Below are 24559 nucleotides of genomic sequence, written 5' to 3'. Positions count from 1 at the left end.
CAGATTTATTCCTTGGAGCTCTAATTTCCTTTAAATTTTTTTTTTTTAAATTAGAATTTTTTAAAATTTTATTTGAGAGAGAGAGAGAGAGAGAGAGAGTGTAAGCGGGGGAGAGGGGTAGTGGGAGAGAGAGAAAAACTTAAGCAGGCTCCACACTTAGTGTGCAGCCTGACAGGGGTCTCAATCCCACAGCCCTGGGATCATGACCTGAGCTGAAATCAAACATTGGATGCTGAACCAACTGAGCCACCCAGACGCCCCAAGTTTTATTTAAGATATCTCTGTGCCCAACATGGGTCTCGAACTCACGACCTTGAGATCAAGAGTCACCTGCTTTTTGAGACTAAGCCAGCCAGGCAATCCTAACTTCCTTTCTTTTTTTTTTTTTTTTTTAATATTTATTTATTTTTGAGACAGAGAGAGAGCATGAACGGGGGAGGGTCAGAGAGAGAGGGAGACACAGAATCTGAAACAGGCTCCAAGCTGTCAGCACAGAGCCGGACGCGGGGCTCGAACTCGTGGACCGCGAGATCATGACCTGAGCCAAAGTCGGATGCCTAACCGACTGAGCCACCCAGGCGCCCCTAACTTCCTTTCTTAATGAAGAAGAAACATGCTTTTGCCATCAGTCTCTCCCTAGCCCCTCCTCCATAGTTTCTTACTTATTTTATATATTGCCTGGAATGCAGTCCGTTCCTTATAGTGGTGTTCTTTTATTTTTTAAAAATTTTTTTAATGTTTATTTTTGAGAGAGAAAGAGAGAGACAGAGTGCGAGTGGGGGAGGGGCAGGGGGAGACAGAATCTGAAGCAGGCTCCAGGATCTGTGCTGTCAGCGCAGAGCTAGATGGGGCTCGAACCCACGAATCGTGAGATCATGACCTGAGCTGAAGTCAGACACTTCACCGACTGAGCCTCCCAGGCACCCTTGTGGTGTTCTTCTTGGAACCCGAACACTTCAATCATTTGCATTGCTCTCATCCTGGTTTGGTTCCTCAACTGCTTGTATTTTATACCTTTTTTCTCTTCCTTGGGTTTCTCCATTACTTTTGGAGTACATCCTCCAGCATTCAAAAGGGTATATAGCAATTGAACCTTATCTGCTTTAATTTTTGACAGATGTTTTAGATGAATAGAATTCTAGGTCCTAAATAACTTTGCCGCAGCATTTTGAAAATCTTGCCTTTTAGCATTCTGTTTTCAGCCTCTTTCTCAGTCTCTTCTTACGTGCAGACTTCAGTCCAAACCCACTCTGGGCATCTGTCAGGCAGAGAAGACCCACTTTCCTGGAGCCCCTCCCGCACATTCCCTGTACTTTGCCCCCTCTGACTACACATTTGCACCCTCTTTCCATCTCCCAGAAGTTAACTGAAATCTCTTAACTGCTTGTCATCAACTCATCCTTCACTGTCTTTGTGACTGTGGATTTAGACTCTTTTACATTCTTTATCACTTCAGTAGGAAGTGGGAAAGAAGGATGACAGACCTAAATGCACAGATCACTTCTTGAATCAGAACCTGTTTCATACACCTTTGTTTTCCCTTGCCTTTTTGTTTGCCTTTTTTTTTTTTTTTTTTTTTTTTTTTACAATTACCGGAGTGGTATTTGCTTAAAACAAAACAAAACAACCCAGAAACTACTGCCACCATGTTTATAAAACAGTTTGGCAAACTTGACTAGGTCTTTTGGATATTTAGGAATTCCTGATTTATTAACTGATGGTTAAGGGCAAAAAAAAAAAAAAAAGTACACAAGGATATGAACAATAGCCAAATTATGGAAAGAGCCCAAATGTCCATCAATTGGTGAATGAATTAAGAAGATGTGGTATATATATACAATGGAATACTACTCGGCGATGAAAAAGAATGAAGTCTTACCATTTGAAACAACATGGATGGAACTGGAGGGTATTATGCTAAGTGAAATAAGTCAGAGAAAGACAGGTATTACATGATTTCACTTACATGTGGAATTTGAGAAACTTAACAGATGATCATAGGGGAAGGGAAAGAAAAATGAGATAAAAACAGAGAGGGAGGCAAGACATAAAAGACTCTTAAGTACACAGAACAAACTGAGGGTTGAAAGGGGTGGGGAAAATGGGTGATGGGCATTAAGGAGGGTTCTTGTTGGGACGAGCACTGGCTGTTGTGTGTAAGTGATGAATCACTGGATTCTACTCCTGAAGCCAAGATTACACTGTATGTTAACTAACTTGAGAATTGAAGAAGAAGAAGAAGAAAGAAGAAGAAGAAGAAGAAGAAGAAGAAGAAGAAGAAGAAGAAGAAAAAGAAGAAGAAGAAAAAGAAGAAGAGGAGGAGGAGGAGGGGGAGGAAGGAGAAATATACAAGGAATGCATAACTCCTACAGGTTAGAGGATACAACCCTGGTTATTTCTCAGAACAAGCAGTTATTAATCCACAGGCTTCCTGAAAATGCATTCTGTAGAGAAATCATTGTTCCCATTCTTGATAAGTTTATAATTTCCAAGAGCAAAATAGATACTTGGGTTTACACCACCAACTAAAGAGCAAAGCCAATGAGAAATAAATAATTTCTCACTTGCTAATTTTCAAATTTGCTAATTTGCCAACTAGCAAAGTCATTATGATTCACAGGACTCTTTCACTGTCAATTCTAATAATTTGTCTTTTTGAACAAAAGCTTTTTTTGTTTTAAATGTTTATTTATTTTTCAGAAAGAGAGAGAACATGACCAGGAGAAGGCAGAGAGAGAGGGAAACACAGAATCTGAAGCAGGCTCCAGGCTCTGAGCTGTCAGAACAGAGCCCCAGTGTGGGGCTTGAACCCATTAACCATGAGATTATGACTTGAGCTGAAGTTGGATGCTTAACTGACTGAGTCACCCAGGTGCCCAGGAACAAAAGTCAGTCTTAACAAGGTAAGCTGGACTATTAAAAAAAATGGCAATGTTTAGTCTCCCACAGAGCATGTGTAAATGTTATGGATCTTATCTTTCTTGGAAGGACTAAGGATCAGTTAGAATTTTTCATATTTAGGAAAGGAATCTTATTTGAGATCAAAGAGAGTTAGCCTTCTTTAAAAAATTTTTTAAAGTTTATTTTATTAATTTTGAGAGAGAGAGAGAGAGGAAGAGAGAGAGAGAGAGAGAGAGAGAACCTGGGAAGGGTAGAGAGAGAGGGAAAGAGAGAGAATCCCAAGCAGGCTCCACACTGTCAGCATGGAGTCCAATGCAGGGCTTGAACCCACGAACCATAAGATCATGACCTGAGCTGCAATCAAGAGTCGGATGCTTAAGTGACTGAGCTACCCAGGAGCCCCAGTTAGCCTTCTTATAAAAGCTACAAATAATATTATAAGGACTATAAATATAAGGGGTACAGAATAACAGTACTCGACTTCTTTAATTATACCAGTGGTCTACAGATAAATTAGCAGAGAATTGTTAGTTTTCTGTAAATCTATCTGAATATTGTGTTTTTAACTTGATAATAACCTTCTTAAAATAATATATGCCTATTGTAAATTGCTGGCATGACCACATTTTAATTGGGTTCTATCCAGAGCATGCTGGGCCCACATTTCCCTCTGTGTTTTGATTCCCTGGGCTCCAAACTGTACTTGGAGCACATTAGAGAAGAGCCAGGGGGACTTAATAGGTAAATGATGGGATTATGTCAAATGATGTCAGGACAAGCTGCACGATTGACTGCAGATACTTGGACATGGTTCCAAAAGTGGAAAAAGGATAAGAGGACGGAGACACCACATGGCCTGTGATGGTACAGACCTGCTGAGCTCAAACAAGAACCTTCTCAGAATACTACAGTTTGTGCAGAAGAGAAGCCTGGGTTTAGGCTTCCTGGGACTCAAAACTTGTCCCTGCCCCCTTCAGATGTGTCTCCTTAGGAAATGTATTAAGCTCTCTGAACCCACTGTCTTTCTCAGCAATATGGGAATAATGACAGTATTTACCTCTGGGGCTGTTGTGGGGTTGAATCAAGTTATTTGAAGTACTCAAGCCAGTGCTCTGTTATTCTTTTAGCCAGATCCTTGGTGAGCAATCTCACCCACAAATTAACTGGGATTGGCACCGGTAAAGAAACTGGGATTGACACCCGTAGAAGGTTCAAGTGGGGTGGAAAAGCATGTCACTTTTTGAGGAATGTGGACGTTGCATTGCTCAGAGAGGAAAGAAAAATTGGGCTGAGTTGGGGTGCCTGGGTGGCTCAGTCGGTTAAGCGTCCAACTTCAGCTCAGGTCATAATCTCGCAGTTCATGGGTTTGAGCCCTCTGTTGGGCTCTGGGCTGACAGTTTGGAGCCTGGAGCCTGCTTCAGATTCTGTGTCTCCCTCTCTCTCTGCCCCTCCCCTGCTCACGCGCTCTCTCTCTCTCTCTCAAAAATGAATGAACATTAAAAAGATTTTTAAGAATTGGGCTGAGTGATGTAGAAATTCTTTGAATTGTCTGGGGGAACACTCCTCTTTATCAGTGGAAGAAGGTACAAGCCCCATCAGATGCTGGTTAAGGAAGACTGCTGGTATCAGCTACACTCAACTCTGCTGGGCTCCTTCTCAGACTGGAAAACTGAAAACGACTTGCTGGTTCCAGGTTTTAATACCTCTGGGACACTTGTGTCTCTCTCCCTTTGGAGAATTCTGCTTCGCTCTGTGGAATTGAAAATTGATCCTTGGATAGTCAGGCACTCTTCTATTTTAGTCATTTGTATAGTATCGTAGGTACTGATCAGGTCTCAATCCTGGAATGAGTGACCATTTTTAAAGACTGTGTTCACTACAGCAGTCCCCAGACAAGAGTCACCCCTCTGCATACCCAATGTGGCTCCGCACCAACTCTAGAAAGGTACTCCGTATGAGGAAAGAAAACCAAGTAAATGAACATAAATCGCCCTGCTGACCCTAGACCCAAACAGTGAACACACCCACGTTCTGGCTATTTACCAACAGTTGCAGATTCTACAGTCTGGACTCTTTTGCCCCAAATTTTGTCTGCTGCCATTTTAACTGGTGGTAGTGGTGGGGGTGCAATGTAAGCTTATATGTTAGCAGCTTTCAACAGCCAGAGTATGTACAGAGACACAGAGCTCCAGGACTCTGCGCCTCCATCCTGAGAACCTAACAGAGGGCTTTAAAGGTTAGACTAACAGCCTGAACAACCCACAGTCCACAACAGAACAGAGGCCAAGGTTAAACCACTGGCCCTCCTGGGAAGCCAACTCATTCAAATGCTAAGTAAATGTTCCCTGAAAGAAATGGACTCGGGGCATGAGATTCTTTCCTAAGTTAGGTCATCTGCAAAGTGGTTTAGAAAAAGCCAAGTGGCCTCTGGACCGTGAACGGATGACCTTTGGAACAACATCAGTTTGTGGGACAGAAACCTGTTGCTTTAAAAACGAATCTTGGCAGAGTTTTCTGCGCTTGCACTATCTTACCTTGGCCTGAGTCTGTCAGATGTGCAACTTGAAACCCTGTCCCTACCCTACCTCAAAGCAGGTGGAGAGTAACTGAGGACTCAGGAGTTCAGTTTCAACAACAGCTAAGTGGTATCTGGATGTCGAGCTCTTTGTGGGTGTCACAACGTAGATCAGATCTTCGGTACTTTTGAGGCTTTGTCATTTGTTTTACAGAGGAATAGACAGCTTGAGGGTTCACCAAGTGCAAAATGTGTGAAATGTTATATAAAACGAAACCTACGTATCAGGGCATATCTGTCAGTTTACAGTCTCACCTAATAAAAGTTGCTATCCTCCCTCTCTTCCTTCCTCCCTGGTGGTTTTAGTAAGTCTTAGCGGAAGCAGGAAGGAGGATGGAAAAAAAAAATCACATTCTTCAGTATGTGTATGTTGTTGTTGTTTTTTTTTAAGTAGGCTCCCCACCCAGCATGGAGTCCAACACAGGGCTTGAATTCACGACCCTGAGATCAAGAGTCAGACACTTAACTGACTGAGCCACCCAGGTGCTTCTACTGTGTGGTTCCTGATCTGACTCTAAACTATTTGCCTGTGAACTGCCGAGAGATGCTGCGGATTCTAGGTCATTCTGACACCAGTCATTGTGATGGCCTCAATCATGGGTCTGTACAGAGAGCCTCAGGCAGATAGCATTCTACTTTAGCATGTACCAGGCACACTTTGTGGTTCTATAGGTGGAGGGATAGTCTTCTCACTAATGAGAAAACCAAATCACACAGAATTGCTCTGACAACATAAAAAGATGTAACCCCAGGATTGTTCTATTTGCTTAAAATTTTATGTTTTATTTTTAATGTTAAAAGTATAGTTTAAAAATACCAATATGTGTGTGTGTGTGTGTGTGTGTGTGTATTTATTTATTTGAGAGAGAGATAAAGAGAGAGACAGAGAGAGAGAGAGCATGTACATGTGAGTGCAGGAGGAGCAGAGGGAGAGAGAGAGAGTCTTAAGTAGGCTCCATGCCCAGTGCAGGGCTCAATCCCACAACCCTGGGATCATGACCTGAGCTGAAATCAAGAGTGGGACGTTCAACCAAATGAACCATCCAGGTGCCCCCAAAATACCATTTTAAAAAAGGCTTTGACAAAGTGATTCTGGGGAAGCTCCTGCTGTCAATGGGAAGCTGGGTTGGCTACTTCAAAAATGAGCCCAGTTTTGTTTCTAAGACAAGCGAGTAACAGAGTGAACAATACTGGACCAAGAGCCAGAAGACCTGTCACCACTGGTATATCTTTCATTAATTGGTTTATGTGAACTTGAGTTTCCAAAATCCACCTATAAAGAGGTCTTTGCCCTAGACCGTCTCTGAGGTCAGGGCTTGGTCCCTCCTGTAAGTATACATGGCAGAACTCTGGGAGAGACTGGCCACCTGCCATCTGGAGGAGATTCAGTAATAACAACACTGCTCTCTGGTGCTGCTAGGGAGGGAGTCCATGAGCTGCAGTGGGGAGAAAGGGGAGCGCAGGGTGTCATGGTGTGCTTACCCCTAGTCACCCACAAAGCTGAATCCAGACCCAGCAAAGAGCCCTCACACTTTTTATTTGAAAGAAATGAAAACACTAATGTATTTATTCAGCATAGCTCCTGTATTTATTCAGCATAGCTCCTGTATCTATCCTTAGGTTTGTGGGATACTGGGATAGGAAATCCTTGGCCTCTTTGTGCTTATTTGAAGCCACAAGTCTTGAGGACAAACATGATTGGAGCTGGATTCAGTCTTTAAAAAGGTGAAACAGAAAGCAGTTTATGAAAGCATGGCCTTCACATGCACATAATGCAACATGTGGCGGAAGAGAAGATAATTCCTTTTAAAATCCAGGAAACTTCTTTCCCAGAAATTTCTAGGATACTTCCTTTGTGTATCACTGGTCTTTGGCCTGAATCAGGGCACACACCTCTTGCTGAGTAACCCCTGGGTCCAGGGGCCTGGATTACTTTTAGATTACCAGACCCATTCCTGGGGCTGGGGTCGGAATCAGCCTTCCCTGAAACCCATAGGCTGCGTGGGGTGGGGAGAGCTTTATAAAACTTGATAAGAATCAGAGAACTATTAGGAAGAAAAAAAAAAAGAAGAAGAATGGATGTGGGGCTGGTGACAAAAAATATCCACTGCAATTTTCTTAGCTATCCTTTCAGTTCATTTTATCTGGCATCTCTCATTCTGTGGGGCACGGGAAGGAAGTCTGTAGAGCAGCAGTATTGACCATATCTCACGATCTTCCCAGGGTTGGATTTTACACGTATGTTCTCATTTTAATCCTGAAAACAGTGTGGTGAGTGCAGGTATTATGCTTCCCATTTTATACATTAGGAAGCCAAGGCTCAATGAACTTCAGTGACTTCTCTAAAGACACAAGACTAGCCAAGATGAAAACGAAATTCAAAGTGTGGGCCCTGTGGGTGTGTAGAACATTTAACTGCTACCTGTACTGCTTCCCCTGTGCACCTGCCACTAACCCAACCTCACCGCTCCTTGGTCCTTCCCCGCGTCGTCTTCTTCAACAATTTTTTTCAATGTTTATTTATTTTTGAGACAAAGAGAGAGCATGAGCAGGAGAGGGGCAGAGAGAGAGAGGGAGACATGGAATCTGAAGCAGGCTCCAGGACTGAGCTGTCAGCACAGAGCCTAATTCAGGGCTCGAGCTCACGAACTGGGAAATCTTGACCTAAGCTGAAGTCTGACGCTTACCCTACTGAGCCACCCAGGCAGCCCGGGTCCTACCTTGCTTCTGGCCTTTAACCTCAGCTCCTGGTTCTACAATGCCACCTTATTGTGTCTCCAACTGCTCCAACTCTGAAACGTGGGACTCTTCCTTTTGCCTTTGCTGTTCACACCATCCTTCCTCCCCATCAAAGCCCCTCTTTGACCCTGTGGTTACCACTGTGTCCCTTGTTTCCTGCCCATCTTCCCAACTCATCTGCCCTCCTGCTTCCTTTACTTCTCTAACTTGTTCAGACTCCATGGCAACCATTTTACTTACCTTCTCATTCACCCCTCCATTTCCTTACCCCTGGTCCACCTAGGACCCTGGACTTGCTAGTCCCCACCCACAAATTCTTTCTACCCCCAATTCCTGCACTGGAGTTTCTTCCTTAATGCTGTGGGGGAAAAGCCATAACTACTATTTCTGGGTCCAGCTTGGTGCTTGGGGCACCGGATTGTTGATCCCAGGTCGGAGGCTCTCCACAAGCCCCTTCCCTGCTGCTGTTTGTCCCAACACTAACATGACTACTGGGCCTTCTGCTTTAGTGAGAAATGGGGTCCTCAGGGGTGAAGTCATTCTAAGCAAATGTCCCCCCTCCCCAGCACACACACATTCACACCAGGTGACAGGCAGCTGGGTGACAGGCAGGCTTGACTGAGAAAAGGTCTAGGACCCTGATATTGGGGTGTTGCCCACTTGGGAACATGGCAAGCAGATTCCAAGGTGTAGTGAGGGTGCAATTCTCAAGAGGAACAACAAAAATAAAAGCCCAGAGAGCAATTCCTAGAGCAACCTGGGGGCCCAAGAGAGTCCACAACACCGGAAGAGCCAAGAATGAGGAGATCTGGAAGCAGGAAAAGTTGGTGGAGCCCAGAAAGACTTCAGGAGCAGAATGAGGATGCCTGTGGTAATTTCCAGGGTCTGGGCTTGTGTGGCAGGTTCATTTTTTTTTTTTAATTCTCAAGTCAGCTAATACACAGTATAGTCTTGGTTTCAGGAGTAGAACCCAGTGATTCATCCTGAAAAGTGCCCTCCTTAATGCCTGTCACCCTTTTCCCCCACCCTACCTCCATCAACCCTCAGTTTGTTCTCTGCATTTGAGAGTCTCTTATGGTTTTGCCGCTCTCTCAGTTTTTATCTTATTTTTCCTTCCCTTCCCCTATGTTCATCTGTTAAGTTTCTCAAATTCCACATATGAGTGAAATCATATGATATCTGTTGTTCTCTGAAAGACTTATTTCACCTCAGCATAATACCCTCCAATTCCATCCACCTTGTTGCAAATGGCAAGATTTCATTCCTTTTCATTGCTGAGTAGTCCATTGTATATATACTTATATACCACATCTTCTCTATCCATTCATCAGTGGATGGACATTTGGGCTCTTTCCATACTTTGGCTATTGTCAATAGGGCTGCTGTAAACATTGGGGTGCCTGTGCCCCTTTGAATCAGCACTTTTGTATCCTTTGGATAAATACCTAGTAGTGCAATTGCTGGGTCATAGGGTAGATCTATTTTTAATTTTTTGAGGAATCTCCACACTGTTTTCCAGAGTGGCTACACCAGTTTACAGTCCCACCAACAGTGGAAGAGGGTTCCCATTTCTCCACATCCTTGCCAACATCTGTCATTTTCTGAGTTGTTCATTTTAGCCATTCTGACTGGTGTGAGTTGGTATCTCAGTGTGGTTTTGATTTGTATTTCCCTGATGAGGAGTGACATCGAGCATCGTTTCATGTATCTGTTGGCCATCTGGATGTCTTCTTTGGAAAAGTGTTTCTTCATGTCTTCTGCCCATTTCTTCACTGGATTATTTGTTTTTGGGGTGTTGAGTTTTGTAAACTCTTTATAGATTTTGGTTCCTAACTGTGGCAGGTTCATTTAAGGGAGCAGGAGCACATGCATTGTCTCTTCCTCAGGTCCATTCTGTGTTCTGCTGGTGGCTTGTCTTCCCTCCTCAGGGAGAGCCATAGTCTTCCTCCTGATTTTCTCACTCCTTCAAAGCTTCCTCCTTGCCTAGGTCTTCATTCTTTTTCTTTTTCTTTTTTTTTTTTAATTTTTTTTTCAACGTTTTTTATTTATTTTTGAGACAGAGAGAGACAGAGCATGAACGGGGGAGGGGCAGAGAGAGAGGGAGACACAGAATCGGAAACAGGCTCCAGGCTCCGAGCCATCAGCCCAGAGCCTGACGCGGGGCTTGAACTCACGGACCGTGAGATCGTGACCTGGCTGAAGTCGGACGCTTAACCGACTGCGCCACCCAGGCGCCCCTCATTCTTTTTCTTTCTACAAACATGTTCAGAGCTTTTTCATCCTAAAATACGTTATAATCTCAACTCAAGTCTCTTTTTCCAGCACCTTCTCTTCTTCCCATAAGAAGCTGCTGACCTCCTTCTCTCCCCCAAGGCCTCTCTGTTCCTACTTCACTGCCACTGCTCTTAGAGGTCCTGGGAACAGCCCACCCCTAGTCCCTTGGCCCAATCAAATACCTTTTCCTGGATGGCATCCTATCTGAATCCTCTAGAGCATGTCACATCCTCTCTTGGAAGCTTGTCTGCCTTGCTCTTTATCACAGCCCTGTCTTCTGGTTTTCCTGCTTCCTCATTGACTACAGGTCTCTCTTTTGGATTTTCTTTCTCCTTCTACTGACCCTTAAATCCAAATGTCTCCCCCAAACTCTGGCCTTAATATTCTCTCTTTTCGGCTCTATGTTCTCTCCCCCTGCAATCTCATTCACATCCATGGTTTCAATTTGCCCATATACTGAGGACTCCCTACATCCATTTCCTTCAGTCTCAAGATTGGGATCAGCATGCAAAATTTCAGGGAGTATAGAAACAATAATCAATAAGTCCCAGTAAATAATGTCAATATAATACTGTAAAATAATCAAAAGTAATGCAAAAAAATTCATAATGAGCAAAATATCATCATTTAAATAATGACAGGATCAGTTAATAGTGCTGTATGGAGCCACATCAGAGTCCAAGGCAGAAGGAAAAATCAGTATACTGATCCCCAATCATCCTAGTAATCCCCTAGATTACTGGCTCTCAACCACAGTGGTGCATTAGGATCCCTTGAACTTTTTCTTCTTTACAATTTTATTTTTATTGAGATAAAATTCACACAAAATAAAATTCACCATTTAAAAAAATTTATTTATTTTTATAATTTTATTTTTTATTTTTTAAAATTTACATCCAAATTAGCATATAGTGCAACAATGATTTCAGGAGTAGATTCCTTAGTGCCCCTTACCCATTTAGCCCATCCCCCCTCCCACAACCCCTCAGTAACCCTCAGTTTGTTCTCCATATTTATGAGTCTCTTCTGTTTTGTCCCCCTCCCTGTTTTTATATTATTTTTATTTCCCTTCCCTTATGTTCATCTGTTTTGTCTCTTAATGTCTTCATATGAGTGAAGTCATATGATGTTTGTCTTTTTCTGACTAATTTCACTTAGCATAATACCCTCCAGTTCCATCTACACAGTTGCAAATGGCAAGATTTCATTCTTTGTGATTGCCGAGTACTACTCCAGTGTATATATATATACCACATCTTCTGTATCCATTCATCCATCAATGGACATTTGGGCTCTTTCCATACTTTGGCTATTGTGGATAGTGCTGCTATAAACATGGGGGTGCATGTCTCTCTTCAAAACAGCACACCTGTATCCCTTGGATAAATGCCTAGTAGTGCAATTGCTGGGTCGTAGGGGAGCTCTATTTTTAGTTTTTTGAGGAACCTCCATACTGTTTTCCAGAGTGGCTGCACCAGCTTGCATTCCCAATAAAATTCGCCATTTAAAAGTATGTTATTCAGTGGTTTTTAGTGTATTCATAATGTGGTGTAACCATCACTACTAGTTCCACAATGATTCCTTCTCCCCAAAAAGACACGTGGTAGTCTTTTTTGTGCTTTTCCTAGGTTTCATTTTAGAACTGACTAGGTAGTAAACCAATACACCACCAACCTACTGACCTTGTCCATCACCACCACTGTCTTTCCTGTTGAGAGAAGTTGCCGCTGATGGCAAGCTGTGTGGGTGGCTGTGGTTAACAAGACTCATGCTTGCCCATGACTCACCCTATCTTCTACCCTGTCCTCTGAGTAGGGTAACACTGGATTAGTGTCTGTGCTACAATTTGCAGCTTTGACTCTTAACCTTCAGTATGACTGATGACTTTGTTCCAAAACAAAATAGCCACATCAAGTGTGTTAGGACACTGCAAACCCTTATTCCATTTTGCATACATCCTCTTCTGTTCTTTCTTAATTACTTCTAACAAAAGTTGAGTTCCTCAGACTTTACTCTTCCTAATAAATTAATCTAATGATATTCTGCAGTCTAAACTTTAAAATTTCAAGTCTTCTTAATTAACCAGTAGACCAAAAAAAAAAAAAAAAAAAAATCAGAAGGAGAAGAATGAGATGGTATTGCCTGTTCCCTACAGCTGCAGAGGAAGAGATACCAATTCTATATCCTCAAACTAATTCTAAGAATGTTATCCAATAAACTGTTCAACTGACACCATTTACAGAAATCAGTCTTGTTCTCCTGTTCAGTGTAGAGATGTAGTGGTTGTTTATGATTATTACCAACTTGTGTTTGGATGTTTTTTAAGATTTTATTTTTAAGTGATCTCTGCACCCAGTGTGGGGCTCAAACTCATAACTCTGAGATCAAGAGTTGCATGCTCCACTGATGGAGCCAGCCAGGAGCGCCTGGACATATTATTCGAACAAGGGAGTCTTATGAGATACTTTGTCTTCAGAAATTTCTGTCATGGCCTTTCATCTCTAAATAGAGGCTTGTAATAGGTTGTCTTACTTGATAATTTGCTGCCCTGGTAATGAGGTTGTAACTGACATCTGTTTTCCTAAATGGTCTAGAGATGCTTGTAAGATTTATCTGCTACATAAGAGTAGTTTCACTGGCATGTTCCTTTTCTTCAATATGAGTGGAGACAATGGAAACCTATGATTCTGCTAACATTCCTATGTAAATAAAGAGTTTGAGTGTTTAGGCCTCATGTGAACGAATGCTTCTGTGGCTACCTACAAAGTCTGCTCCGTGACTTCTCAGGAGTCCACATCATATCATGTGCTTTTAGAGCTGGCTCCAGTGATTCTCAAAGATGTGTCTTCATAACTCAGGCGTCTCCTTCCCACTTTGCCTGTAATAAAGCCAGTCTCTCTTTATGGGGCCCTCTTCAGCTCTGTTACATGTTTCTGCTGTGATTACGTATGGTAGCTGCTCTTGTCTGGGCCTCAGTCAAGAAGGCAAATGCATTTGGTCACGTCAGAAGTGAGACCTTGTACTTGTCCCAAAGTCATTTCTTCAACAGGTCACAGCTTCAAGCCAAGTTTTAAGGAAGAGGCAGAAATGGTTTCTGATGAGCCAAATGACACACAAGGCCTTTTCAGAACACTCACAGGGAATCTCTTGGCTGTATCGCCATCTTTTTCCTTTTTTTCCAATTATACTTCCAACAAGCTTGATTATGTCTCCGCTTTCCGCTCCCAGCAGACTCGATCCTGTTGCTGAGAAGGAGCAGTGCTGCTGCAGGCAGGCACCCGACCTCACCCCCAGGAGAAGGGGGAAGAGACAGGAGAACTAGGCGAAGCAGAAGCAGGAGCTCACACAAGTTTCAAGAGGCCTACAACCGTGTTGTTGAAGGCAAATCATTCCACCACCTCAACAGTAGCTATGCCACAGCAGGCTAAAATAACTAATGCTCTTTATGATGCTGCTTAACCACTAAGAAAAGGTTCAATTATGTTCCATGTACTGTGTTAAAGCATTTCACGAGGGCTCAAGTGAGTTTTGGAATTAATAGAATGCAGTAGATGCCGTCAGTGCCCTGCTTGCATTCCTCGGACCTTGTTGACTCATTATCCTCTGGCTGACTTCCAACTGTCCATCTCTACACTGAGGGTTTTGTTTGAAACCAGAAGGTCACTTTCCTAAATGTGGTCCTGCTCAGAGGTCCAGAAGGGCCGGGGAATGAGTATCGGCTACCCTAGAAGCAGCACTCAGCCAATACACAGCAGATGTTGGTGTATAAACACATCTGCTCCCGTGCCCGAGTGGGATCATTTAACAGGCCCCCAGAGTTGCCCCCTGTGTTAGGCTCCAGTCACCCTCTGTGCTAACTCAGTCAATAGTATACATTCTGGTGGCTGCGGTACCATCCTGTAGCATTTGGCTACTTCCCTAGAGGTGTTCCCTGTATTTCCAAGATAAACTCTTTGTACCCTCAGGATCTGCCTCTGGAAAACTTCACACTACTGCAGGAAGGTAAGCTTCAACTATGTGAACACTTATATATTTGAAGCAAGACTTTTTCTTCAGTGTTGCTCAAAAATGAGGTGCACATACAAAACCAAAATGCCTTTCCTACCACTGCTCTTTTTCCCTGGGTATGCTCTTATATATAATTCTTCCCTCCCCATCCTGCTTCTTCCCCTCTCTCCTTCCCTCTGTCTACCAGAAATGTAGCTCATAGATTACTGAGGGGCAATCAGACATTTTCCTTTGAATTCTCCCAGGTCCCAGATTTGAACCATCTTAAACAATAGCTAGGTCCACAGGGCAGAGTTTTCTTATCTTGGCTGTTTGGATCTTGGTTCCAGAAGTCCACTGGATGGAGATCAAAACTCCATGGCTCCTGTGGCTGAGCCGCAGGCTGCACAGTCCCGGTGCCCTGGGAAGGTGTGTTCAGCCTTTCTTGTAAGGGAAGCTGGAGGGTTGGGGCCATTTAGCTAAACCTTAAGAGACACATGCATGCCGTGGACCTGGCTAGGGAAAGAACAAAGTGGAGAAGGAATATATCTATGTAAGATGATGCTTTATGCCGTTTGTATGTATCTTAGCATATGGGGAGTATGGGTAGCTCCAATCTGATGTCGGCAGGAGACAATTTACAAAGGAAGTACCTGTTCCATCAGGTGCTACCATATGCCAAAGTCCCATCTCCAAACCTACAGAATAGGCTCCGGCCTGTTAAGTATATGTCTAGACTCACTGAACTATGTGTGGCTTGATCAGTATGTGTCAGTCACCAAGTCCTACCTCGCACCTCTTATCAGAGAGAGATGTTCCATTCTTCTTGTTAGGCACATCAGTCAGTAGTACTGAATGCATTTGGGTCATTCAATGTCTAAGTAATTCCGCAGGCATATTAAAGTATTTGAAAATTCTAGTTAAAAGGTTATTTTTTTAAACATCTGGATGAGGCTACTGATAGCATCAGAGGCAACGTTATATTAAGAAACAAAGTTTATTTATTAAAATAAGCAAAATAGCCATTGAAATGAAGCTAAATGGGAAGCAGAAACCAGTATGACCTCTGACATTTGTTTCATAAACATTTCTTAACGGTAACTTTGTGAGCATGACTATTCTGATTTTAAAAATGCAAAGATCTGAATCAATACTAAAATGCTAAAAATAATCTTCAAAAACACGTTGACAAAGAAGGGTAAAAACCGTACGTGACCACACTACTTTTCCCCAAGTGGCTTGTTATTACATCAGCATCCTTGTTGAAGGAAGTCAGATACTTAAGAGCAAATCTTCAATTAAAATCTTCAAATTTCTTTGGTGGGGCTTGAAGCGTTCATTATATTTCATGTTTCCTCGACTACTTCCCTCGGATCAGTATTCATCTTTTCCTCTTTCACACATGACATGTGCTGGCTGGGCTGAGTCTGGAACCCAGGGCTTTGGCCTGTTTTTATAATCTTTCTGTTAACATTGAAAAATATTTAAACAGCTAAAAAATCATGGCCATGTTGTTATAAAAGTATAATATTTGAATGCTAAGCCATTTCTTGAAGGATCATTATGAAGTTTTCAGACATTGTGTGATTTCACTGATGACATCAATTCTTCACTCTCTACAGACATGAGTTTGTCCTAAGACTTGGAAATTCCTTTTACTGAAGAGGCGGCATCTCTTTCTCCATCCCCTTGTATCTGGAATGGGCTTGTGTCTTGCTTTGGCCAAGAGAATGTGATCGTAGTGAGGATATGCCAATTCCAATCCCAGACCTCAAGATGTCCTGCATGTTTCCTCTTTTTTTTTGCTCTCTGCCATTGCCATGAGAATATGTCAGGATTAGCACGCTTGAAGACGAGAGACCTATGGATCCCAGTTAAGCCACGCCAGTCATCCCAGTCAAAACCTTCCTAAATCAGCTAACAGATTCCCAGAATATGTCAGAACTGTCTACTTGACTATTTCAGAGCATGAGCAATGAATCTAAATTATTATATGCCTCTGAGGGATGTGTGTTGTTTGCTATGCCGCAATGCCTGACTGATACCTGTATGTCAACAGTTTTTTGTTTGTTTGTTTATTTTGTTTGTTTTTTTAAGGTAGGCTCCATGCCCAATGTGGGGCTTGAACTCAGGATCCTGAGATTAAGAGTCACTTGGTCTACCAACTGAGTCAGCCAGGCAGCTCTCAACAGGCGTTTTTTTTTTTTTTTTAATTTTTTTTCAACGTTTTTTATTTATTTTTGGGACAGAGAGAGACAGAGCATGAACGGGGGAGGGGCAGAGAGAGAGGGAGACACAGAATCGGAAACAGGCTCCAGGCTCCGAGCCATCAGCCCAGAGCCTGACGCGGGGCTCGAACTCACGGACCGCAAGATCGTGACCTGGCTGAAGTCGGACGCTCAACCGACTGCGCCACCCAGGCGCCCCTCAACAGGCGTTTTTAAAACTCAAACATGTAACTGAAAAATAAAATGGCCAATTATATATTTTCCTTTTGCCCCAGATTATGTTTTAAATACATCCAACACCATACTCAAGAACCTGTTCACTGTGGTTGCCTCTGAGGAGATAATAAGGGTGTCAGGGAAAATTTTCATTGTACATCCTTTTGTTCTTTTGAAACTTGAACTATATGAGTGTTACTTATTCAAAAAAGTATGTTAAAAATCCTACATGAACACAGAGCATTGAGTTGTATGTCTAGAGGAGAAGGTACCCATTTCTACACATAAAAGGCAAAGTAAATGACAGAAACAATTAAGGCTAAATCTTTCACAGGATATAACCCGATATTTATGGCCAATATCTAGGGAGAAACAGCTCAGAATCATAATACTCTAATAACTTTGCAGATAGAGATGATAATCTACAGGATAATGAAAAACATTAGGATTTTAACAGATAAACGATGATTTGCTGCTTCCTGACCACAGGAAGAGATTACACTAGGTCAGAGATTTTCGGAAAATATTAGTGATGGTTCTCACGTTTGGTGTGCATGAGAAACACCCCTGCCCCTGTTAAAAAGGTGGATGGTCCAGGTCCCAGTGCAGAAATTCTGATTACAGGTATTGGATGGAGCCCAGAAATCTGCATTATCACAAGCAGCTCAAATAATTTTTATGGATTCCATTTTGAGAAATGCTCAGTGTTGTCATTTCTGTGTGGTTCTATCAGGTACCCATGCTGCCTTCACTGTGCAGAAATAATGAGTCTGTGGGTGCTTGATCCACTTTCACCAGATGGGTTATTTGACAACTATAACAAAAGGAATAAGTGAAATTAAGTACCCAACAACATGGGTCAAGTAAGGTAGAAGCAAGTTAAAGAAACAAATCTCTAGTATTTTTTTTAAAGGAGCTTACGGAAGAATTAATCAGATTTTTCAAATACTAGATAATAATATGTGGGTTACATATATAAATTAAAGAATAAGAAGACTGACATAATTATGTAATGGAATCAGCCAAAATAAAGCTTTTGTTGTGCTTTGAGAAAATAATGTTTCCTGCTTGATGAGGAGTGATGAATTCCACAGGAAAATAAATAAGCAGTCCTTTTGGTGTGAGTACAAAATCTGTTAGAGGAAAAAGTCCAGCTCTGGTTATGTTGTCTGGTTATGTATGGTCATGTATGCTGTGTTGAACATTTTTTTTTTAAATTTTTAATAAAGTTTATTTATTTTTGAGAAAGACAGAGCATGAGCAGGGGAGGGACAGAGAGAGAGAAGGAGAGGGAGACACAGAATCCGAAGCAGGCTCCAGGCTCTGAGCTGTCAGCACAGAGCCCGACGCGGGGCTCGAACTCATGAACCATGAGATGGTGACCTGAGTCGAAGTTGGACGCTCAACCGACTGAGCCACCCAGGCGCCCCTGTGTTGAACATTCTGGTAGCTATGGGGACAAATACAAATATTTCTGGTTTTAGAGTCTGGCTAGTTAAAGACATTTTTATGTTTTCAAGTTTTGCAGCACTGCGGATTCCACACAGTAATTCTGGAATAATGGTGAAGATGTGGATGTAAAATCAGAATTTTCTAACATTTTTATCCCCTGATTGAATAACATATTGAGGCATGAAGTACTAATTATGGTGAGGAGATGCTCAAGAGTGTCTGTGCAAAAATGATAGCAAAGGCAGGACCACACACCTTTGTACTTTGGAAAAGAGAAGAACGTGGTGACAGGTGACAGGGTTTTGTTGTGTTTTTTACCTGTTTATTCGATTTTTTTAAGCTTTATTTATTTTTGAGAGAGAGAGACACAGAGAGAGAGCATGAGCGAGCAGGGGAGGGGCAGAGAGAGAGGGAGAATCCTGAGCAGGCTTTGCGCTGTCAGTGCAGAGTCCCATGGGGGCTCGATCTCACAAACTGCAAGATCATGACCTGAGCTGAAATCAAGAGTTGGACGCTTAACCAATTGAACCACCCAGGTGCCCCCGATTTTTGTTTTGTTTTAATATGACTGCTTTTTTGTTAGAGAAGTAGCACATATTCAGGAAAGAGGTAGGAAATACATAAAAGGGAAAAAGTAGCCCTATTCTCCAAACACAATTTAGTAGAAATAGTTTGGTATATTTCCCATTAGCCTTTGTTAAGAGATCCCACACAGATCTGGTTTTTTTCCCCATATTGTTGGTTTCATACTACACACACATCATTGTACCTTGCTTTTTAAAAAATTATTATAAGCACTTCTCAGGGCCATTCTATGCACATCATACGTGTCATTTTATTTTGTTTTGTTTTGTTTTAAGTTTATTTATTTATTTATTTTGAGAGAGAGAGAGAGAATGAGCAGGGGAGGGGCACAGAGAGAGGGGGACAGAGGATTTGAAGCGGGCTCTGTGCTGACAGCAGACAGCCTGATACAGGACTCATGAACCAAACCGTGAGATCAGGACCTGAGCCAAAGTTGGACACTTAACCGACTGAGTCACCCAGGCACCCCCATACCTGCCATTTTAAAGGGGTGTGCTCATTTTTGAAGCAGTACTCTAGGGTTGAACATCTAGAGGGTTTCTAGGCTTTTACAAATATGTACCTAAGGATGCTATTAAAAACTAGAAGTCTGTTGCTTTTTTTTGTTACTTAAAGTGATCTCTTGAGGACTGATTCCCAGAAGTCATACAATTGGATCCAAGGTTATGGTTATCTGAAGGGTGATGACATTTTGTAGGATTGCTTTCCTAAAGCAAGCCCACCAGCTTTCTCTTACTCTTGCTGTTTTTACATTTTCCTTCTTGCCTTTCTTCCTTAGGAAGCTGCTTACAGCCATCCTAGAAAAAAATCCACTGCTAACTAGACAGGAACCAGTACTCTCTTGTATTAAATTGCAGATACTCAGGGCGCCTGGGTGGCTCAGTTGGTTAAATGTCTGACTTCGGCTCAGGTCATGATCTCGCAGTTTGTGGGTTTGAGCCCCGCGTCGGGCTCTGTGCTGACAACTCAGAGCCTGGAGCCTGCTTCAAATTCGGTGTCTCCCTCTCTCTGCCCCTCCCATGCTCGTGTTCTGTCTCTGTCTTTCAATAATAAATAAACGTTAAAAAATTTTAATTGCAGATACTCGATTATTGCTGAGATACAACATTTTCCCCATACAAGTTATAGTTCTTCTTTGATCCCTCAGTAGTTTTTTCATCACCTTGTAAAAGGGCTTCCAGAATGAAGAAATTATCCCAGGTTTATGGTACATGCTGCAAATGCATGTTACTAGAATTGACCTCCCAAACCTTTGTTTTCTCCTAGGCACAGTGGAGTCATGGATTCCCTCAGGATGACGCCTGGACTGACTCATTTGCCTGAGGGTTTCCATAGCCACTCATTCCAGCACCATCAAGACTGAAGCTACGGATGCTTACTAGTACCCCAGCATGTCCGTGAGGTCACCATTTTTCAGCCAGACCCAGAGACAAGAAACACATCTTCTTCGTGGTAACCAGGCGCTGCTGCTATCTGCCCTGCGCTATCTTTACAAACGAGGGTCGGAGTCACCACTCTAAATCCCCAGCCTCTTGTGAAATGGTTTTATGTATGAGATTAAAGCCTTTTAAGCTATCTTCTCCCTAGGAAAGCACCCAAGAGCAGAGAACAAAATATAGTAAGACAGCGCCCAAAACAAATTTTGATCAAGCACTTATGCTGCTGCTACATTAAAAATTGCCCCAATTTTACCATGATTAAAAAAAATGTCTCAGAAAATGATTTTAAGAATATGAGAATTAAAGTTTTTGAGTGCCTGGACCTCCAACATGGTCAAATTTTGCCTCAGGGCCTTGGTACTCAAAGTTCGGTCCAAAGAACCATCATGTCAACATCCATGTCAACATCACTGGGAACTTGTTAAGACACTCAGACCCCACCCCAGACCTACTGCAGTTAAGAAGATCCCCAGATAATTTGAATGAATGTTAAATTTGAGAAGCACTTTTAAAGAACACTTTTTTTTGAGAGAGAGAACTCACGAAAGGGAGCACACGTGCAAACTGGGGACAGGGGCAGAGAGAGAGGGAGAAAGAGAATCCCAAGCAGGGTCCATGCTCATCGACTGGGGGCTTGATTCCACAACCCCAGCATCATGACGTGAGTCAAAATCAAGAGTTGGATGCTCAACCGACTGAGCCACCCAGGTGCCCAAGAAGAGCTTCTTTTTTTCTTTAGCATAAGCTCTATGTGCAGTGTGGGACTTGAACTCACAACTCCAAAAACTAGAGTCACACACTCTACTGACGAAGCTGGACAGGCTCCCCAAGAAGCACTCTCTTAAAGCAGTGGCATGAACTCTGGCTTACACATTTGAATATCCTAGGAGCTTGAAAACAATATGGACGCCCAGGCCCCATCCCCAAAGATTCTGATTCATGTTGGTCAAGGGTAGGGACTGAACAATGGAATTGTTTAACAGCTCTCCAATGACTGTATGTGCAGCCAGAGATGAGAACTGACCTAAAGTTTCCAAAACTTCCTTCTAACAAGGCAGAGGTGCTAAAACGCTAAGATTTGAGGTCTTCAAAATCCATGCTTCTTAACAAAGCATTCTATGTTATGATTAAATCCAAAACCTGGTTAGCTCCTGGCAAACAGGGATACATTAAATAAATTCTTTTTTGGCATCGTGTAGGCCAATTTCAAGAGCAATTATATATCTTGGGATAGGAAGCTAAACAACAAAAACATGCTGATCAATTGAGGTCTTTTTTCCCCTAAGTAAGCTCTAAGCCCAACCTGGGGTTTGAACTCAGGCCCTGAGATCAAGAGTCTCATGCTTTACTGACTGAGCCAGGCTGGCATCCCAGGGTCTTGTTCTTAAATGCATCATAGTATTGCCTATCCCACCCTCGTTCACGTTCTCACTTCCCTGCATGGGTCACACAGCAGCATGCTAAAAAGGCCCAATATTGTGGTTATTAAAACAGGCAAAAGAGGCAGACTGGCCCTGCCACCACCTGATGTGTTCAGGCTATAAATGCAGCTTTCAAAGCTAATCTCCACAGTGCTTATGAGTCATTTCCTGAAGTTGTGAGCATATAGCCAGCTGGTTGAAAACATACTGTGTTATCTAAATTCCAAGATGCTTCTGAATCTGACCTCTGGTTTTCTGTGTTTCCAGAAGACCAACAGTCCCCATGACAAGAAGTATGGAGCCTGATGTTCACTTTAGTGATGCTGCCAGGGGTGGTTCATAGCAGCTGGCTGCAAAACAGACCTCACACAAAGCTTACTAACTTCTAAGCCACACTGGACCTGCTGCCTTGAGTCAGTTGCCATTGCTGTAAGGTGCTGACCCCCTCAGCTGTGAGGCTGCCAGAAACTCAATGTGGTGGCTTGTAGCTGTGAACCAAGTGTTTGCCCTTATAAGTGCTTTCTAATTATGGCTAATTTCTTTTTTTTTTTGAAGATAGATAGATTTATCTGTCTTTATATATATATGTATATAGCATGTGCAGGGGAGGGGCAGAGAGAGGGAGAGACAGAGATCCCAAGCAGGCTCCTCACTGTCAGTGCAGAACACGATGAGGGGCTTGAACTCACGAATCGTGAGATCATGACCTGAAGAGAAACCAACAGATGCTCAACGGACTGAGCCACCCAGGTGCCCCTGAATATGATTGGTTTCTGTCTTCTTGAAGGCAATAAAGTTGGTAAATCTTGCATAAGAGCAGGGTTCTCAAGCTTCTTCGGTTGAGGATACCTTGAAACACTTAAGAATTACTGAGGACCCTGAAGATTTTTCACTTAAGTAGGTTATATCCAGTGGTGTGTTGGAGTCAGCTTGTATCAGAATTCAATACTCGGGAATTTTTGAAGCCAACTGTTAAACCACTGGAAGCTTGAAATTGGCAGCTGAGAGGGGGCATTTACACTATGGAAACAGGCAAATGCTACAAATCAGGGCCTTTTTTCTTTCTCTGGAGATCAACAGCAAACCACTGATTCTACCCACCAACATTTACCATATTAGACATTAAAATGGAGAACGTTTGAGAAGATTTCTTTCACTTGGAAATAACAATAAATCTGTGACATATTTTTTTTTAAATTTTCTTCCCCAAACGATTATTGATTTTCTGAGGAGAGTTGCACTGTTTTCTGTTTTCGTAAACTTCTTTAATGGCTGGTTGGATAGACAGTCAGATTTTCTTAACTGTCTCTGCTTTCAGGCTGTTGCAATATCATGTGTCAGGCAGCCTCCAGAAAACTCAACTGTATGGTAGTGAGAAAACCAGAGCAGGAAAAGGCAAGTAACATCGTTAGTGTTTTAAGATAGGTTTGACTTCATACATCCCCTAAAAAGGTCTCAAGGACTCAGAATCACTGCATTGAAGCATTTCTTCTGTGTGCACTGTGGCTTACTTAACCACACCTCGCTCATAAAACACAGGTTGATCCTGTGGTCAGTTACTCTCTACACACATGTGGTCTAGTAATGTTGCCAGAAACAGCCACCCAGCAATGCCACTTCTGCCAGGAAATTACTGTTAATGACGGTTTTCCCGCTTAATTTTTATGACACCTGGGGGAAGATAAGCTTCTAGTGGAGGGTCCAGCCCTCACATGCTTAAAAAGCTTGGTCATAAACACTGCTTAACTTTTTCCACTTGCTCACAGAGCTCAAGACTTCCTAAAGGATATGCCAACATTTAAAACGATTTCTTACATTCATAAGTATAACCTCAAATTTTCCACATTTATATTCAACAGCCAAATATTCTATTTCCTTAAAAATCCTATTTTTGACTAGGTGGAAAAAACAAACATTTTTCCGTTATGAAAATTCAGGGGCGCCTGGGTGGCTCAGTCAGCTAAGCATCCGACTCTTGGTTTTGGTTCAGGTCATGTTCTCACGGTTTTGTGAGTTCGAGCTCCACATGGGGCTCTGCACTGACAGTGCAGAGCCTGCTTGGGATTCTCTGTCTCCCTCTTTGCCTCTGCCCCACTCACACTCTGTTTCTCTCGAAATAAACTCAAAAAATTTTTTAAAAAAGAGAATTCAAATGTGTTGCTTTGACTTCAAACCTATTTTGAAAAATAACAACAGAAGAGTTTAAAGGTCACTTTCTGTTTAGGGTAGGGATCCTATTTCTGGTGGCCATGAGCTGGGCCTACTTCAACATACCCAATCCTGAAACATTTGTGGAGCATGTGGGCCTCAGAAACTTAAGCCTGTATATTAACTTAAAAATTTTGTGTGTTAACAGAATTCTTATTCAGTTGAAAACAATTTTTGTTGACAATGAATGTAGAAATATGTTACTAGAATTTTTCTTGCTGATTTTCAACTCCTAGAGGCAATATTTTGCTTTTAATTCTCTCTCCTGCCTCCTTGCCCCCTGCCCCAGGGAGCATTACATGGCAAAGGACTGTCATTCAAGGGCAATCCTTCTTGGGGTTTCGATATACCCTACTGGCTCTGACATTTCATTGCTTTCTGTCTTCATTAGGAAAGAACTGCAGATTCTGTTCGTGATGCCTAGAACCCAGGAATCTGAACATATTCTCAATGGTACAACCTTCCATTCTCCTAAGAAGGAATTAAAAAAAAAAAAAAAAGATACAGAAAGTTCATCTTCCAATTCCTTTGTTC

Source organism: Panthera uncia, assembly GCF_023721935.1.
Source record: "Panthera uncia isolate 11264 chromosome A1 unlocalized genomic scaffold, Puncia_PCG_1.0 HiC_scaffold_17, whole genome shotgun sequence".
In the NCBI taxonomy this organism is placed as follows: domain Eukaryota; kingdom Metazoa; phylum Chordata; class Mammalia; order Carnivora; family Felidae; genus Panthera; species Panthera uncia.
Note: the sequence above shows the minus strand (reverse complement) of the source record.